We start from the raw sequence: 19,460 nt of genomic DNA, 5'->3' as shown, positions 1-19,460 counted from the left end.
CAGGCTTTATTAGTCCAGCGATACTGAGCCAAGCCTGATGGCAGACGGATGGAACACTGCTGGTCTGCTCTCCAGACTCCTAGACGGGCACATGTGTAGCTTCCTCAGCTCAATCAGGCTGATCAGCAGAGGCTTGATTCATCTTGCAGGAAGTTGGTCGATGGGTGGCACATGCAAAGTGCGCAAGGGGGTATTCTCAAATCATATCTATTGATAATTCTCTTAAACTAAGATCTGTTAGATAGTGGTTTCCTTATACCGTTACATCAAATTAAACTTTGTTTATGTCTATAAATGGTCCAATATCCAACTACAAATAAATTTTTCAAATAAATAGAATAATATATTGTGTCCTAAATAAACACAATTACAGATATGAATGGAACACACGCTATTCTTTTCTTATTCCTTATTCATCTGACACCAACGTTTGCTCCGGTAGTTTGACCAAATTATTGCCTAGCAGTGCACCAATATAAAACTAAATTTTTTAACTTACTCAAAATTTATAAAATAAATATTTACATTCAGAGAGCAACTGATGCAAAGGCACTAGACAGAACTCATGCTATGAACAGGAAACATATCTGTTTAATTTTTTTGTTATTTTTCACAATTTTCTTCTTTTTATTAAATGAAATGTAAAACTAATTTTTAAAATTAAAATCACAAAAATATTTCAAATCATACAGACTTTACAATCAAGAAAACATTTGAACTAGCAGGGAGCACTGCATTCTTGTGTTCCAGCAGTGTGTCCAGTGAACTTTTCTGATCTTTCTAGGAAACAATAATCTCCAAAAGAATATATATATATATATATATATATATATATATATATATATATATATATATATATATATATATATATATATATATATACACACACACACACACACACACACACACACACACACACACATACATACTATACTGAATACTACATATAAATATATATATATATATATATATATATATATATATATATATATATATATATATATATAGTATATTATTTAGTATAATATAAGTATAGTAAAGTATGATTCAATATTTTAATAATTTACATATCAATAAAAAAAAAAAAACAATGCACAAGCAAGCACAATCACATTAGATAGAAAGCATGCTTACATCCACAGATGAAGCTAAGGTCAAGAAAAATTTCTGGATTGAATAAAACAATTGGTAAATCTGAGTACAAATATTTATGCCACAGCCTGATTGAATTCTTAAATCTAATTTGTCAGAAAATATGCATTTCTTTTCTATAGCAGCATTGCTCAGACTGTAGCTCTGACTTTTTTTTAATATGCTCAGTATAATTACATTAGTGTTTCTATAGTAACAGTTCATACCTAGGGATAGCATTACAGACAGTCTATATAACCTAAATCCAATAATAAATGGATTAAAAAAATGATAATGTTTAAGAAAGAAAAACGTCCAGTTCTTATTGCTGCTCTTATTTGAGACCCATATTTATGAATCCTGGGTGTCTGTTTTAATGTCAAACAATAGCACACTTCCCTTGCATGTATTATTTTTGTATAATAACACAGTCTGTTAATGTGTGTTTATTCTTACTAAAAGCACTAGCAGATATTGGTATAGATATAGATATAGATTGCATTACATCACAAAAAAATTATCTATAGATTATCAGCTGTTCAATAACATCAATAAACTACTGATGCACCGTTCCAAATTACATGCAAAGGACATCATGCTGACAATATTCTATAGATGGTTTGTAGTTTGTTTACAGCAGACAATCAAAACAAAGGTTTTTCAGTATTATAAGTATATTCCTTAGAAACTACTAAAAAAATTAAATTGCAGCTTCTCATCTCTGCTTAAAAACACAATGTGTAGGAAGCAGTTATGATATGACCATGAAATGAGGTCTCACAATAGATTGCACATTTGTATGAATATATATTATAATCACCATAATCTGCATAATAATAGGCTTCCCACTTATTGAATATGGTATATAGATTATTTTTACTACTATAAACTACTAGTCCATTATTCGCCAATTATTGTCTTTACCATATGATCAGTTAAAAGAAATAATTTCCATAATAATTAGCTGTGGTGTAATTAGCCGGTGCTCTTGTGCGCGCTGGGGTAAGTGAAAAGAGAAATGAAGGAGTGTATCATTGCCAGTGTAAGATGGGTAAACTTCTGAGGCCTCTCAGAATCTGTTTTAGCTTAAGACATTGATTCACAGGACTGACAACCTTATTATGCACCGCGCCTATTATTGATATTACTCTGAGCTCGGTTGCCATGACCACCATGCAAGAGACATTTAATTTTCTCTCCTCCATCATCATTATCTATGAGACCATCTGTTGTGCAAAATGAATTCAGCCTCATTTGCATGACTGATAAGCGCATTCTTTATCTATTTAACAGAAGGTCATATGCCAGGGAGAGGTACACGAGCAGCATTAACGTGAATTTTTTTGGGTGGGTTTCTGTCTCACATTCTTGTGGTTCTTAATGTACATGTTTATGTGTATATATACAGTCTACTTTATAAATTGGAAAATGTAATCAAATTAAAATGTTTTTTTTTTTTTGAATGAATGAACAGGAGACATGCTTTAAATAGATGCAGATACAAACAAGAAATGCACTATTGTTTCGCTTGGCATCTGGTTGAGACTAGAGTACTGCGTTGTACACAGGGACTGCAATCCTGCGAAATGCTACATGAACAGTTACCCAAAGTGGAGGTTGTTACTTTCATGCAGGTGTTGCATATGAATTTTAAAATTAAAAACACATGCATTTAGAACAATCATTAATTGACCCTTTGTACCTGCCTTGTCAGGGCCATTGTGTTTAAATCAGAAAACTAATTGTTTTTTTATTTTGTGAAATACAATCTGCTAAATTCTTGAGAAAATACAGCAGGCAACTATAGCATTTGGAAACCAGGGAAAAAACCCAGTTCTACACATGTCTATACTTGAGATTAAACATGAACTCAAGTAATCAGCTAACAGAATATTGACAGGACATGCGCAAAGTGCTCTTATTTTTATGCCATTTATTTTAAAAGGTGTTTTCAATTGATGGTTGTCTTAAATGTTATACTGTAATTGGAAGAAATACTGTCTCTGTCCATCTTTGCTAGAGTGACTCTGTGCACACTTTTACCTCAGATTCAGTATATGGACAAAAATGTCTGTAACACCTGACTATAAGATTTGCTGTCATAATATTCTCCACTGTCCTGAAAAAAATGTTCCACTAGATTTTTGAGTGTGGTTGTGGAGATTTGTGTTCCTCAGCCACAAGGGCATTAGCAAAGTCAGGTATTATTGTAGGGTGAGGAGGCCTGGGGTGCAGTCAGTGTTCCAATTGATCCCTAAGGTGTTCAATAGGGTTGAGATCAGAGCTATTTTGCAGGCCACTCAAGATCTTTCACTCCAACCCATGCAAACCATAGCTTCTTGGATCTCACTTTGAGTTCAGGGTCATTGTCATACTGGAACAGGTTTGGGTCTCCTAGTTCAAGTGGAAGATACAATTTTATGCCACAACATCCAAAGGCATCCTATACTTGCCTTCGACTTTGTAGTAATAGTTAGGGGAAGAACCAAATGCCCTACTACTTTTGTCCAGATAGTGTTCCTTTTCTCTGTTAACATAAACGGAATCTGATGGTGTCATCCAAATCAACGTTCAGTATGTTTTAGGATTAAAAAAAAGCTTTTCAGATAACCATGATTGTCTCTCATCAACAAGGCACTTTTTTAATGTGTTGCACTCTTTAGTTGTTAACAAAAATCCCAGAGGATCAGCAGTTTTTGAAAGATCAACAACCATGTCACGGTCAAAGATCAATTTTTTTCCAGTTTTTTCCAGCTCTGTTGGCATGAATACATGCATTGCACTGCTGCCACATAAAGAACTGCTGGGATAATTGCATGAATGTGTACTTGTGTTTTTATTAAAGTGACTGGTGTGTGTTTGTGTGTGTGAGAGATGATTGGGAAAAAAAGGTCTCTGGGCTGTAACTTCACAACATCTTTGTGTCTACCAGTCTGCTCCACCCTTTGTTGTCCGAGATCTTGAAGTTTTTCCTCTATTCTAAAAACTATTATTTTCTTCCCATTACTGCCCTCTATTACGTTTGTGTCACTGTTTACAACATCCCAGGCTTTTAGCTCTCTAAGCTCACACCAAGCACATGGGTATCATCAATGTTTTGGCACAAACGCTGGCATACTGTGCACCAGAACAGTGAAAATTGGGTTGAACAAGTAGAATTGCAACATCGTGTTTTATTTTTTTATTTTTTTATTAAAATGTTTGGGTTGCCAGTTTCTTATCCCTGATAATTACTTTCTGATGAAACTTCCCCTGTGGAAATATCTACTGTCTAAACAGATTCGGTCAACTTGTAAGGGATCTTGGACTTCTTCCATTAAAACATTTCGACACATTTTTGCCCTCTTTTATTTTTTACTTTAGGATTTTGAATTGAGATTAAGCCTGGAGACAAAGTCAAACTAGTTTTGCGGAAAGATTAATCTACTAAGTCTTTTGGAAAAAAAGCAGCAATGATTTAATATCACCCCCACCCATAAAAAAAAAAAAACCCACATCAAATGGTGTCCATGGCAGGATTAAACCTACAAACTTTAACTATTTTCAGTATATCGATTTATTTGGAATTGTTTAAAATATTTATTGGTGCAGTAAAATGCTATGCATGCTTTTCATTTGTTTTACATGCATTTAAAGAATATAATTTTTCCAGTTATTTGATGAAAAATGTTATTCATTCTCTGCCTACCCTCTGAAAAAACCTTCGTATACATTAGCATACGACATATAAGCTGAATATAAACTGCTTTATAAAACAATCGAATGAGCAGTGAATCAAGTTTAAGCAATACACACATTAGTGACACAATATAACTAATTGTTCAGTTTGATATATTTTTTAAAGCGATAAGACCAAGATGATGGCGCGTGCACAACTCGAAGCTCAGCTTCTATCCGTTTTTTTCTAATTGCTTATTATTTGCTTAGTTATTTTCAGCTCAGTTCACATTTGCACCATATTCAGTATTTTTTGTAATATACACGGATCAGGCATTATGACCGGTGAATGAAATAACACTGATTATCTCTTCATCATTGCACCTGTTTGTGGGTGGGATTTATTGGACATTTTGTCTTCAAAGTTGATGTGTTAAAAGCAGAAAAAATGGGCAAGCGTGAGGATTTGAGCGAGTTTGACAAGGGCCAAATTGTGATGTCTAGACGACTGAGTCAGAGCATCTCCAATAATGGAGCTCTTGTGGGCTGGTACCGTTCTGCAGTGGTCAGTATCTATCAGAAATGTTCCAAGGAAGGAACAGTGGTGACAGGATCATGGGTGGCCAGGACTCATTGATGCATGTAGGGAGTGAAGGCTGAACCGTGTGGTCCGATCCAACAGACGAGCCCCTGTAACTCAAACTGCTGAAGAAGTTAATGCTGTTAATGCTCGATGGGTCCGGAAAGTTTTGGAAGCAAAAGGGGAACCAACACAGTATTAGTCAGGTGCTCATAATGTTATGCCTGTTCAATGTATATTGCACCTTTGCAGTCACATAATACGTTTATTGTATATACATATGTATATTTGTATATTTATATTAGATTTATTTTTATACATTGCTACAGTATTTGCACTTCCGGTTAGATGCTATTTGCATTTCATTTGCCATGTATTTGGTCTCTGCACAATGACAACAAAAGCAACAAATTTCAACCACCAAACCAAATATAAGGACTTCTTGCACTTTCATAGTTTAAGATTTATTTTCATTGTATTGCTTGATAACAGAAAAAAACAATGTGTCTGCACTTTGAAGCATTTGCGTCTATAAACCAACTAATGCAAATAGATCATATTTGAATCCAAGTTAGCATTCTGTGTGGAAAATGTCAAGATGTTCTCTATTGGCTGACCTATAATTAATTTTATTGAAAACCACTGATGGGACGTTGCATCGCCCTGAATTATATCATGCCTGGACATTGTTGTCTAATTGGTCTCTCAAGGTAAACCATTTAAACAAGCTATTAGAGAAAGATCGGGACTTCACACTTGGTAAAGTTGAAGCAACCAGCACTGACAGCTCATTGTCTCCATGTCTCCGTTTTTGCCCTGGAAAAAGCATAAGGCATAAACCCAAAACTAATGCACACGGACCGTAATGAGCCGTGTTGTGTGCGGAGTGAAGATTTGCTCTAGTCTTTGTTTAGGGACTCATCGGTTTTCTGTAGCATAGGGAAACGGCCTGGCAGTGAGGACTGGCTGCTTCTTAAGCCCGTTATCTCTCGACTTCACAGCAGCGCTACTTTGGCGGAGTTCAAAGCCCAGAGTGAGGGAGGACATTAATTAGCTGTGGCAGGCTGAGCGCAGCGCCGCTGTTCTGCGTGTTCAGCCGAGGGTTACACACAGGTTTGAGCTGAGAAGCCACAGCACCCGAGTCTCGCTCTGTTCGTGTAGGGTGCGTTCGAGATTCCCTGATAGTAGGTTAAATACAGCAGCGCAGAAACATGCATACACACACACACACACACACACACACACAGTCACGAATGCGCTCAAATCTCTCCGCTCCAGAGACCACAGGGCCTGTGGGAGGCACTGATGCCGAGGGCAGACAGTCTGCAGCTCTGTCACACACACAAACACATGAATTTGTACAGAGAGAGCGAGAAAGAGAGAGAGAGAGAGAGAGAGAGAGAAGAAGCAAAAGCAGGGAAGACCTATTTCAGTGTAGAACAGAGAGAAGGGAAATTCACTTATATACTACCTTCTTATCTCATGCTTTCCTGTTATCTTTCACACACACACACACACACACACACACACACACACACACACACACACACACACACACACACACAAGATAGAAGTCTCTGGACTCGGAGCTCTTCCCCAGCCTCTATTTCACCACTCTTCTTTTGTCTCCGTGTGTGTATGGGTGGAGAGCTGCAGGCTGTGGATGTGAGAGGCATGATGCTGAGGGTAAGCTCCACTCCTCCATCACATGCACAAGCTCAACTCTTCAGCAAAGCAACTGCTATGACTCACATCTCTCTCTCTCTCTCTCTCTCTCTCTCTCTCTCTCTCACACACACACACACACGCTCTCTCTCTCTCTGACACACACACACACACACACACGTTTTCTCTCTCCATCCCTCCCTCTGTCTGCCGCTCTCTTCCGTGGCATCGTTTCTGCCGTGGCGGCTTCTATCCTTGCTTTCCCTCGCTCCGCCTCATTGGTGCTGCCCCCATTCCATTTCTTCTCTTTTTTCTTCTTCCCTCCCTCCCTTCCTCCATCTCTCCCTCTGTTTCTCTCGCTCTCCTTCACTCTCTCTCCTCTGCTCAGCTCCAGGCCCATTGGTTGCCTGCCTTCAACCATTATCTCTCGCTTCCCTCTCCTGATTCTCTCTCTCTCTCTCTCTCTCTCTCTCTGTCTCTGTCTCTCCCTATCCTTGTTCCCTGCACGCCCATCAGCTTTCAACTCCTAAAAAAATGATTTGCATTCAGGAGGAGAAAGGAACTTTCCAGCGTGCGCTTTGAATGAAAGAGTGCTGGCGAGAACGTGCGTGAGAGAAGACGACTCTGGACCAAAACAGCGAGGAAAGACAATCAGGGGCGATCACAACAAAAAGTTTGAGCGAAGACGCCGTTTCATCACTGGTGGGTCCTTTCAGTTTCTTTTTGAGTTCTCAGTTCATTGGCATCCTTTCTCGAATGTCTTGTGTTGCATTAAAGATCTCATGCATATCATCTACTGTATATAATCCAGCATAATTGTGGATAGATTCTACTGGTTTTCTCTTTCTTAGACAGACCATTTTGACAGCTGTTCACTGGTTGTGTCCTGCTAGTGTTCCTACACTGCTTACACTTTCCAGCTCGCTTTTCTGCTTGACGTCTGAGTCTCGTTGTACTCCGTCAACTTTCTTGCCTGTAGGGAGCTGTAGAGAGGGGTGAACTTGGCAGAAGATGTTCTCAGGTCACAGCTCTTTGTGCCGTTCTCTCCAGAAGCTTCTCTGGGCATGCTGATGTTTGTGCACTAGGTCACCATAGCAGTGTCATCTGTATGCTTCAGTGTGCCACTTATTGGTCCCTGCAGTGCAAACAGGGGCAGATTTTGATTATTCCTTTATTGCTTTGGGAGTTGGCAACATGTCTGTGCACAATGTGGAGGCTTATGGGAGGGCTGAGGGCAAATAAAACACTTTCGGAAGTAAACACTGCCTTTTCTAAAAGAGGAACGGTTGTCCACATTGACGCTGACTGGCTCAGTTTTTGACGTATAAGATGAAGACGTTCCCCACGTTTTTAAAGATATTTAATGTGCTTTTTTAATCGTATTTGCAAGTTCTTTGGGTTTGGGTTTGTGTCTCCTTTTTTCTGAAATTGCAAAAAAATTCTAAAATAGAAAAACATAATCAAGTTAATAAAATGCTGCAAAAAAACATAGAAACAAGTGCTGAATAACTCTGTATAAGTGTCTTTATAAGTTTGGCAACTTATCAATATGTGAACTCAGATTAAGCACAAATTATGATTCTGTGTAAACTCTGTAAAGTTGTGCTCGAGCTTGATCTCCTAACAGCACTCACTCATATTTGTAACTTAATCTGCAGGATGTAAAGTGAAGTGTTGTAATCTGGCCATGAGACAAAGTGCACTTTACTGAGTGCTAATGGTCCGTGCAGGGAAAGCGGTAAGCACTTGGTTGCAGTGTGAAAAGGTCCTAGGCTTGGTTCTGTTAGGAGGATGAATTGAAAATCATAAACTTTGCAGCAGGACCACTTGGAGGCAGCGGGAAAACCGACTGGAATCAGTAATCAGCTGCGTCCTCATATGCACACCGGCCTCTTTTTTTTTTTGTGGGAAATAGGAAGTTGAAGAGTCAATGTCCAATTTTGTTTGTTCTGTACTTACTGTAGCTTCTTGTTCTTGACTGAGAGGACTGAAATCTGTTGAGGTTTTTTGCTCTTGTCGTCTATTCTTTTCACGCATGATATGTGTTCTGAAATACTTTTCTGCTAGTATTTGTATTACTATAGACTTTGTCAGCTACTTGTCTGAATATGATTATCCTCTGACCTCTCTTATTAACAAGAAGTTCCTTTCTTTTACTGGTTGTTTTTTGTTTTTCGCACCACTGTGTGTATAATTATCCTAGGACTATGTGAAATATTTAAACCGGTCATTTCAGGCACCAAATCATGCAGCAGAGATTACATTTTTTGCATTTTGAAGTTTGATTAAACACAGAAGCTCTTGGACTGAAGGATAATAGTTACTGGATTGCAGTTGTATTTTTGTATATGGATACATGCTTTTTGCAATTTTAAAGCAAATTTTTTAAACAATAGATATAAAAAACTGTCTTTGCCAGTATAATGCTGTTATACCTTGTATTATTTTATTGGAACAAACACAAATTTATAAATCCTTTTTGTACAATTGTATGTAACTTTGAAAACACTATATGTTGTACAGAACTATATTGTATGGAACACTAATTTCTTCATTGTTGAACCAGTACCATGTATTATTATATTTTTCATATAACATATCAGGATTTTCTTATTCCTTAGAAAACCCTTATTATAGGAATTTAGATCAATGTGTAAGATTTCTTAAAGGTGGTAGATATAGAAACAGATATATTTGGTTATAAATATGAGTGTGTGTGTGTGTGTGGGGGGGGTATAGTCAGATTAATGTATTTAAAAAGTTATTAAGCTTTAATATATCAAAGAAACATTTTTTAGGGATATATGACTGACAAAGCATGGTTGTAACAAAGTGGGTGGGGCTTTAAGCCTTGATCCAAAACAGTGAAATTAGCACATTTGTGTTGAATTCCTTCCCGACTCATGTTGTGAAATTACAGGATTTTACTGTGATATGTGCAAAAAAAAAAAAAAAAGAAAAGAAAAGAAATGCAGGGAACTAACAGTCTGATTTCCATTCTTACCATATAAGAATAAGCTGAAGTGAAAATATTACCTCTGTGTAAGTGCTAAAACAGTAGTGTTGCAAATAACATGCATCCAGCTATGTGATATAAATAGACTCCATAACAGCAGTTTTCTGTTTCTCTGTTCATTAGGAACTTACTGTATATTGCACCTCAATCTAAGAACATACTATGAGATATTTAAGACAGATGTTTTAGTTAACAGACATTTAAAGTACATAAAGGTTACACTATTGTTGAGTTTGAATTAAACCGAGTACTGGGTTGTACATTAAGCTTTTCTACAAGTTTTTTTTTTTTTTTGCCGTAATTGTTGCTTACTTACTTAATATGTTGGAATCCTTTGGGGTTGTTTTTTAATGCTACAGTTCCGACCTAAAGTGTTATCAGTTGTGTTTGTGTAAAAATCATAGCAGCAGAAAATTGTGCAATTAGCAATGGCAGAGGATTGTTTACAGCAAATGATTGCAAATCTATTTTATTAGAGTAGTTCATTATTTAGACCTGACTAGTGGCATGGCTCATTTTTCTAAAAGAAGATTGGATTTAACATCCAAAATCTTTAAAAAGATACTATTTTTTTATTTTTTTATTTAGTTGAATATGTTTATTTATTGGCTTATTTAATGGAGGCCATTTTTAGACCTTATTGTGGAAACTAAGCCATCTTAATATGGTTGAAATGTTATATGAATTTTGTTTATAATAAATAATAATAAAAAAAGTGATATGTGCTCTGTGCCGCAAACAAAATCCAACCATGCTTATAGAAATTCATACAAATTAAACATTAATCACTAACGCATCTTGGTATGGGACATCCCACAGGACTGGCAGCACATTTCAAGTTTTCTGTAAGAGTCAGGAGATTCAATTGAAAACTTGACCTTATCTATATGTGTAGCTAAACAGATCTGTCTGAGGCGTAAGAACGGGTTGCTTCTGGCTGAAATGACAGGCTTATCTCACGCTCTTGTTGAGCATGGGAGAGCGACTCGCACCTGCTGAGTGTGTGTCATGCTGGAGACAGTGCAATGTGATTAAATTATGTAGGGATAGCCCTCTGTCGCTGTGACCTGAGTGCCGGAAAAACCCTCCCGTCTCAGGTAGCACTCGGGGACTACAGTCATAACACACACAGACTGAGGGAGGAAACACTGCCTTACACAATAACACATTCCTATAGAGGACCCTGCTATAGTGGAGCTATTTGTGTTTAATCCGAGTCTCATCAGGGAATGTATGTAGATTGGCTGTGCATTGTGGGTGACTTTTCAAGGTGCACAGAATGGATTTGGCTTCTTCAGACAGTTTTTGATTTTGCAAAAATGCTAAATCTTCTTTGAAAAAATTCTCATATTCTTTGCAAAAATGTTTGCCTTTGCTCACCAATTTGCAAGAGGTCCTTGGACTAAGGTCTGTAGAACCTAAATAAAAAAAACAGTCCAGTCTTGGATTTCCCTCCTGGTTTTGAGAGTTTTTGTATTGACATATTTGTCTCAGATTCATTGGCATTTGTACTTGGACTTCTGTCCATATTAGACACTGGACACTGGACACGCTAACTGTGGTTTTTGGTCTCGGCCAAGCATAAGTGGCTTTCAAGTGCCCAATTAAAATTGATGTAACCCAGTTTGATCTATTGTCCAGAATGAAGGATTATTGTTTATTCTCAGATGAATTGCAAAATTAAAAAGGGAAATTAATATTTGTACTTGGACTTGTGTCCTTTTTATGTATTAGTTGTACTAAATGTGGTCTTGCTCTCTTACAAGTGAACAATGTAACCCAAGAATTGCAATTAGATATTTGGTCTCAAACATCACTTTCATTTGGACTTAAACCATAATAGTACTGGTCTTGAACATAAGGGTGGTCTTGCTTACAGCCATACTTGTCGCTCTGTGTTCTTTACTGTTTCCTTATCTGCTATCCACTTAAAACCAGTGTGTACTGTACAAAGTTTCGAATGGCCAGTGCGTTTTGGATATGATTACTGTCCATCTGCCCTTTTCTGCAGGCAGAGGGCACAATTAACATCGAATTCAATTTCATTTTATTTGCATGGTCCTTTCAACAATAGAATCGCTCTATAGAAATCTTAGTGTAGATTTAGATTTATAATAGGCAAGCCAGTGAGAATGATAGCAAGAAAAACCTTAAGGCTCATGAGGAATTAGACTCAGTCTGGAGTTCACGCACTTTGTATGGTGTGACTATAAATCAATAATTTTTCTATAAGTGTATACTATCAAGTCAAACAGTACTAAGTGTGTTGGGATGTTAAGATGTTCACTTTTGGGATTGAGTAGATGCAAAACTGAGACATTTATTGGAAGCATTGCATAAATGGACCGCAAACGCAAACCTAACAAAGAAGAAAATGGTGGAATTTGGTAGTGTATTGATTGAGGTCTCTTGAAACCTTAAATAACAGAGTGTTTGGAGTTCCTGAGTCAAAACATGGTAGAGCACTTCAAGTCATTAAATCTGAGAAACAAGGGAGGCTCAATCCTCAAACTCAAATGATGGAGTGTCAATATTTACTGTTCCGGTGGGAGGGAGTGGGTTATCCGAGCTCAGGCGCTGATACTTATCGGTTTCCAAGCGTGAAGGCCAGATGAGTGATTGAGTCCATGCATTCCATGCACACCCTTAAAACTTCTCCTCTATTTGTTCTTCCTCAACAAAAGAGAGCTGTCGACTTGATGCCACTCTATGGAGGGAAAAACATGATGTATATCCACACGGCATGGACAATTAAAAATCAATCTGGACTTGGGCGCGGGGCTATAATAAGAAGTGCAGAGAGCGGAGAGGAGGCTGATTAATACCCGCTCTCACCTTGTGCCATAACAAGCCCCCACAGGCATTCTGCACACACACACTCTCTCTCTCTCTCTCTCTCTCTCACACACACACACACACACACACACACACACACACACACAAGCACACACAGGGCTCACCTGTGTTGGCTTTCACCACATTCCCCATTACACAGTGCTGGAAAACAGAGGGATTCACATCCGATTTGTTGCCGTTTGAAAGCTGAGTGCTGAAGGGTGAATCAAGTTTTTTACTGGTTTGAGATCCACAAACGTTAACATGATATGAGCATTTTAATAAGTATAACCTTCTTCTTAATCAGTGATGATGCTGATCTTCATTTCATTGTATGTTCTTCTACCCATGCAAACAATGCTTTTTGCCATGATATGATTTGTTATGCTCATTATGATTCCTTACATTCGGGGCAATTCTTATTTTTATTTTTACTTGCACATATTTCCTTTTACATTTTTACATAAACAAAAAATTGGGGATTTTCTTTCCACATTTCTTTTTCCATGTTTATATTTTTTGTTATTTAATTTTCATTTAGAAATTGTATATTTCTTATTGTAATATTGTTAACATATGATTTATTTTTATTCACATATAAATTTTACACAGTTATTTTTTGTATCTCTTTTTCAGTGTTTTACACACTTTTGTTTTTCATTTTATTTTAACCTGTTCCATGATTATTACACTATTTATCCATTTTTAACATCTATTACAATTTTTGTGTTTATCTGTGATAAATGTATTTTTAATATTTTTTGTTTAATAATTACATTAGAATTTTTACATATGATGAGTTTTTTTACATTATGTTTTTGCGATTTTATTTATATTGTTGAGATATTCACTATCAAGCTTTTTTTTATTAAATACATTTATTTTCATTTAATTTTTTAAAACATTTTTAAATGTAGCTTAAATGCTGTTTTATTCACTTGGGATTTTCCGAATATTTTAATGCATATATATATATATATATATATATATATATATATATATATATATATATATATATATATATATATATATATATATATATAAATCACGTGAAAAAGACGTACATATCAAAATGTAGGTTATTTTTCTCTAATGGATGTGTCTTTTAGTTAGAAAGATTGCTGATCTATTTTAGCCAGTTAGCCTTATTTCAAACTGTGTTTTTGTATCAAGGATTTTTCACATCCAGAGTTGTTATCGCAAGCTGGGAGCACAAAACCCCGGTAAAAAGTCATGTGACCTGCAGCCCCTATTATCACCACATCATGAGCATGGCATGCAGCCTTCGGCTTCTCTCCTGCCAGCCTCACACGTACTGACATCTGTCATTAGCACTCAGCTCAGACACTGGCACCGCCATCTTCATCTACAATTGCTGAAACAGACTTGTCTATTATATTAGTTCTACACTCCTTTATTTCTTTTTTTTCCCCCATCCATCCACACCCTCCAGAGGGTAAGAAGGTACCCGTGAAAGCCATAAAGACATCACAGGATTCTTTAGAAATCCTCATTTAAAACTCCCAGCTGGATTTTTTAACCTCCGCGTTTTGGTGTCGATGACATTTGTGCTACGTGTCTCGGCATTGAGGAAAAAGCTCGAGTGAAGGAGATACAAAGTGAAGCGGAGGCAAAAATAATCCTCCCCAAGCAGAGCTGAGGAAAGCAGTGCAATATTGGAAAATGATTACAAAACACACATCCATTATTCATCAGGCACATTGGTGAGGGCGCGTGTCTCTTATTTATGCCTGCTCTTTAAATCAGATTTGTCTGTTTAAATCAGTGTAAAATGTTCCGGTCACATTCCTGCAATATTGTCAGAATACTTCACTGCCTAACGGATAATTGATAATGGCAAGTGACACTGGACGGAAGCCTGGACACGAGACCACTTGATGCAGTTTGCAAAAAAAAATAAAACAATCATAATTCACTTTCTGAAAAAGATGGTGGATATTTTGTGCAAAATGAAATCTATACTCAAATTACATGAAGCAGAAGCGCTGCAAACCATAAACCTGAATACAATAAATGCTTAAAAAATCAAAGCAGTCAGACACGATGTTGGCTGTCTGGATTGATTTGTATGTTCAGTTACGTTGGGTCTTACAGAGATTGAGGCAAATGTTGCAGAAATTGCAGGTGGTCGATATTACAAATAGTTTTATTGTTAAAAAAAGATCTCTGTACTTTGGCGGCATCAAACTGGCTGTTATCGATAATAAATGTTACTTGTGTTCCTTCGTCCAATCAAGGTGAAGCTGTTTCATTTTGGATCTAACGCTGAACATTTGGATGAATGAAACATTCCAAACGTTGACAACAATAAGTGGAGCATTTTTATTGTTGATTGCACATCTTTTCACTGTCAAAACTTTTTTTGTTGCTGTTGTTGTTGCAGGCGAGAATGACCGGCTAGGTACGAAAAGGATTACTTTTAGATATTGATTCATTTCTGCTCTTTTCATTTGCCTTTCAGGGAGTTTTGACAGCTGCATTTTGACATTTGTTAAAGTGACTCATTTGCCACCTGGGTGACCGCAATCACCGGGCCTCAATTCAGGGACTCTTTCGCTGTGGACTAAGAAAATGCCTACTTTATGCTTTATTTTATTTTTTGCAAATTAGATGCTTAGATATTGTTGAAAGTTGACAACCCAGTGTGTGATGATTAAGCTTCTGAAGCATGAGAACAGTCCAAGTCAAACCTTTGCCTAATTAGACAATTAATGTGCTTGCATGGAGACTGCATGGAGAATGTGTATGTGTTTTGTACAGGCATCTCAGGCTGCCCTAGATGACCTGCAGTGTCCAGACAGAAAGGTGTAAGCAGGTGCTTTGTCATAAGGCCAGCTAATGAATCAGTTTATCGCTTCCCTCCAGGGCAGTAAGGGCTCATGTTCTGCCCTCTCTCACTGAGTCAGCTCTTCTGACTGTTGACCTGAGCACAGAAATACACAACTTAAAAAAAAAAAAAAACAGAGACGTTTGCACCTTCCGCACCACGCTTTCACTGTGCACTCTTGACAGGCTTCACAAACACTATCTTCTGTCTGGAGTAGATGGCAGATTGCATAAAGGATATCATACGGTAACACAATTACTTGCACAGAGGAAGTAATCTTATATATACACACAGGGCATTCATACAAAGCAAATATCAAGTACCAAAATAAGCCCAAAGCAGACAGAGCGAGAGGCATGGAGACGAAATAGCGAGCCAAGGGTGCGGCGTCAGCGGTTTTTGCAGGAGGAGGGTGAGCCCGCCAGGTGCAGGCCGGAATTGCCCTACTTACAGGAGCTTCCGCTGTCCTCCATCACACTCCCATTGCACACTCCACCTCTACTCAGTCAGCCCTTTTGTTTGCCCTGTAGCCCCAAAAGAAATTTGATGCAACACCCCATTTAAACAACACAGACAAAAAAAAAGTAAGAATTCACATTGCTTCTGTGCATGAAAGTAGCTCTCCACTATTTATTCAACTTTCAGCCATTTTGTGTAATTCTATCTAGTCTTCGATATGCTGCTAAGCAGTTTGCATGATCTGTCCATTCTCTATATCCTCTCTGCCCAAACCGAGCTAAAGGTGCTCTCCCGCTCTGCTCTGACCCAGTTACTTTAGCGCTGCCCAACGTTTCCTGTTCCAAAATAGCTCAGTACAGCAAAGCGTGGCGAGCTTATTTCCGTCTTGTGTAAGACACTAATCATTCCGCCGCCTGAGCCAAATGTTGAGAAATTGCACCCTGTGTTAAGAGTTTTATGGACAAAAAATGGCAGCCGTTACAAACAGGAATAGGTGGTTAATTTTGCAAGGAGAGAATTAAGTACAAAATAATTGTTGACACACTACATTTTCAGGGCAAGGAAGCCAGGCTTGGTGCAAAGAAAAAAACACAGAATCTCCCATTCGTATAGTTTTGACATTATAAGTAATGTTGGCGTTTTAGAGCTCATTACTGCTTGGCATATGTTTGCAGAAATGCAAAGCCAGATGTGTTAGGTAGTGGGTGCTGTGAGTTTTGAATAATGTGGAGGTTCCTTCTGAGCAAATGGAAGCCCTAGAAGGTTTACATTTGATTAAAGCCCTGTGTCTTTGATGTTTTCTGCACCACCTATAGATACATAGATGCTTTTAATGAATATTTCATATCGGTGTCTTCAGCAAGTAATGCTTGAACAATATTTTACAATCCCTTGTTTGTTTGTTTTTTCCTTTACTAATGGTAGTAAAACAATCCCTTAAAGCCATTTCTGATTTCAGGGTTTAGTTGTTTTGTACTCAGGATTCTGGTGAGACATCCCCCGGCACTCTGCTCTCAGGTGTTGGTGTATATAATGGGTTGATGGGGCACTGACTAAATCTTTTTAACCTTGAAATGTGTGCTGTGTAGTCATGATCATTGCCTCCTCATGAATAACATGAAAAAGTGGTGACACAGAAATTGTGCTAACAGATATATCAGGTATAACAAGCTATAGAAAAAACGCATTTTATGTATTTAGAGCTTGAACTAAAGAATCGTCTAACCCTATTTAATTAGCAATCATGAGATAAAACAACATAAGACCAAATAATACATAGGGAATAAAACACAGCAGGCATGCTGTTAATGAATCTGAAAATTTTTCAAAAACAGCATGACCTGAAATCACATATGATGCTAGAGTGATCTGGCAATAACTTTCTGAGACCTGTATATTGACTTGTGTTGTCTGTTGTGGACTTTCTGCTTTCATGCATGTCTTTATACTTTTCTAAGCTACTTTGTCAAATCCTGCTGAACCTTACAGAGGACATCCTGGGATTTTTAGTAATATGTCATAGGATAGGTCGAAATGCTTGGAACAACTTTTTACACTGCTAGCATAGAAAAAACACAATTTACTGGAAAAAAAAGTTACATTTTTACCTCTAGGTTTAGTTATTTATTTGGTTAATTAGTTATTCTACAATTATTATAACATATATGATTGCTTAATGGAAAATCAGGATAAAAAAATTACAGTGCACCTAGAAAGTATTCACAATGCTTTACTTTTTCCATATTTTATGTTACAACCTTATTAAAAATTATTAAATTCATTATTTCCCTTATAGTTTTACAAACAATACCCCATAATGACAATGTGAAAGAAGTTTTTTTTTGAAATCTTTGTAAATTTATAATAAAAATAGAAAGAAATCACATGTACATAAGCATTCACAGCTTTTGCTCAATACTTTGTTGAAGTGCCTCAAGTCTTTTTGAGTATGATGCTACAAGCTTAGCACACACATATGTTTGGGCAGTTTCTCCCATTCTTCTTTGCAGAACCTCTCAAGCTCCATCGGGTTGAATGAGGAGCGTCGGTGCACAGCCATTTTCAGATCTCTCCAGAGATGTTCAATCAGGTTCAAGTCTGGGCTCTGGCTGGGCTACTCAAGGACATTCACAGAGTCGTCCCGTAGTCACTCCTTTGTTATCTTGGCTGTGTGCTTAGGGTTGTTGTCTTGTTGAAAGATGAACCGTCGCCACAGTCTGAGGTCTAGAGCATTTTGGAGCAGAACACAAGGATGTCTCTGTAAAGCTCTATTTATTTTTCTCTTGATCCAGACTAGTCTATCAGTTCCTGCAGCTGAAAAACATCCCCACAGCATTATGCTACCACCACCATGCTTCACTGTAGGGATGGTTTTGGCCAGGCAATGAGCGGTGCCTGGTTTCCTCCAGACATGACACATGGCATACAGGCCAAAGAGTTCAATCTTTTTTTCTCATGATCTGAGAGTCCTTCATGTGCCTTTTGGCAAACTCCAGTTGGGCAGACATGTGCCTTTTACTTAGGAGTGGTGACAATCTGGCCACTCTACCAATTGTGGAGTGCTGCAGAGATGGTTGTTATTCTGGAAGGTTCTCCTCTCTCCACAGCGAAACGCGGAAGCTTAATGGCTAAGTTTGTGCTCTGACACTATCTGTGAGACCTTATATAGACAGGTTTGTGCTTTTCCAAATCATGTCCAATCAACTGAATTTACCACAGGTGGACTCCACTCCAGTTTGAGAAACATCTAAAAGATGAACAGTGGAATGTAATTTTTTCATTTTTATTTTAAATAAATTTGCAAAGATTTCACACAAACTTCTTAAACATTGTCATTATGGGGTATTGTTTGTAGGACTTTGAGGAAAATAATGAATTTATTCCATTTTGGAATAAGGCTGTAACATAACAAATTGTGGAAAAAGTGAAGCACTGTAAATTCTTTCCCGATGCACCGTAGTTCTGAATGCAGTGAAATTGTTTTTTATTGTGTTTTAGAATATTAGCCTTTTTATGAATGTCAATTCTAGTGGATACCAGGACCCTACTAATGTACTTAATGACTTCATGTTATAAAGCAGGAAAGCGACTTTATGCAAGTCATAGTTGAGGTCATATCAGATTTGAAGCTGTCAGATGATGATACAGATAAGGATGAATTTGATGTTATAGAAGTGAAAGAAAATGCAGAAGACTCAGATGCACAGACAGATACTGACATAGAGACAGAAAGGGGTGAGCAGGAAAGACGCCTCCCTCTATGTACCAAG

At 37.5% G+C, this 19,460-nt stretch overlaps 1 protein-coding gene across 4 annotated transcripts in view; it reads left to right on the top strand.

Moving 5' to 3' along the window:
• Positions 1–6,804: 6,804 nt before the first annotated feature.
• myt1lb (myelin transcription factor 1-like, b) overlaps positions 6,805–19,460 on the top strand; it is a 105,281-nt gene continuing 92,625 nt past the window's right edge. The window contains exons 1-2 of one of the 4 annotated variants that reach the window (XM_046855948.1): positions 6,805–7,054; positions 7,583–7,735. The gene's annotated coding sequence lies outside the window, so the exon portion shown is untranslated. Of the gene's footprint in view, positions 7,055–7,229; positions 7,736–19,460 lie in introns of those variants that run through there. The other 3 variants (XM_046855947.1, XM_046855949.1, XM_046855951.1) reach the window with 3 other exon arrangements.

Source organism: Silurus meridionalis, chromosome 8 (assembly GCF_014805685.1).
Source record: "Silurus meridionalis isolate SWU-2019-XX chromosome 8, ASM1480568v1, whole genome shotgun sequence".
Taxonomy (NCBI): Eukaryota; Metazoa; Chordata; class Actinopteri; order Siluriformes; family Siluridae; genus Silurus; species Silurus meridionalis.
This window is presented reverse-complemented; position numbering and strand designations above follow the sequence as displayed.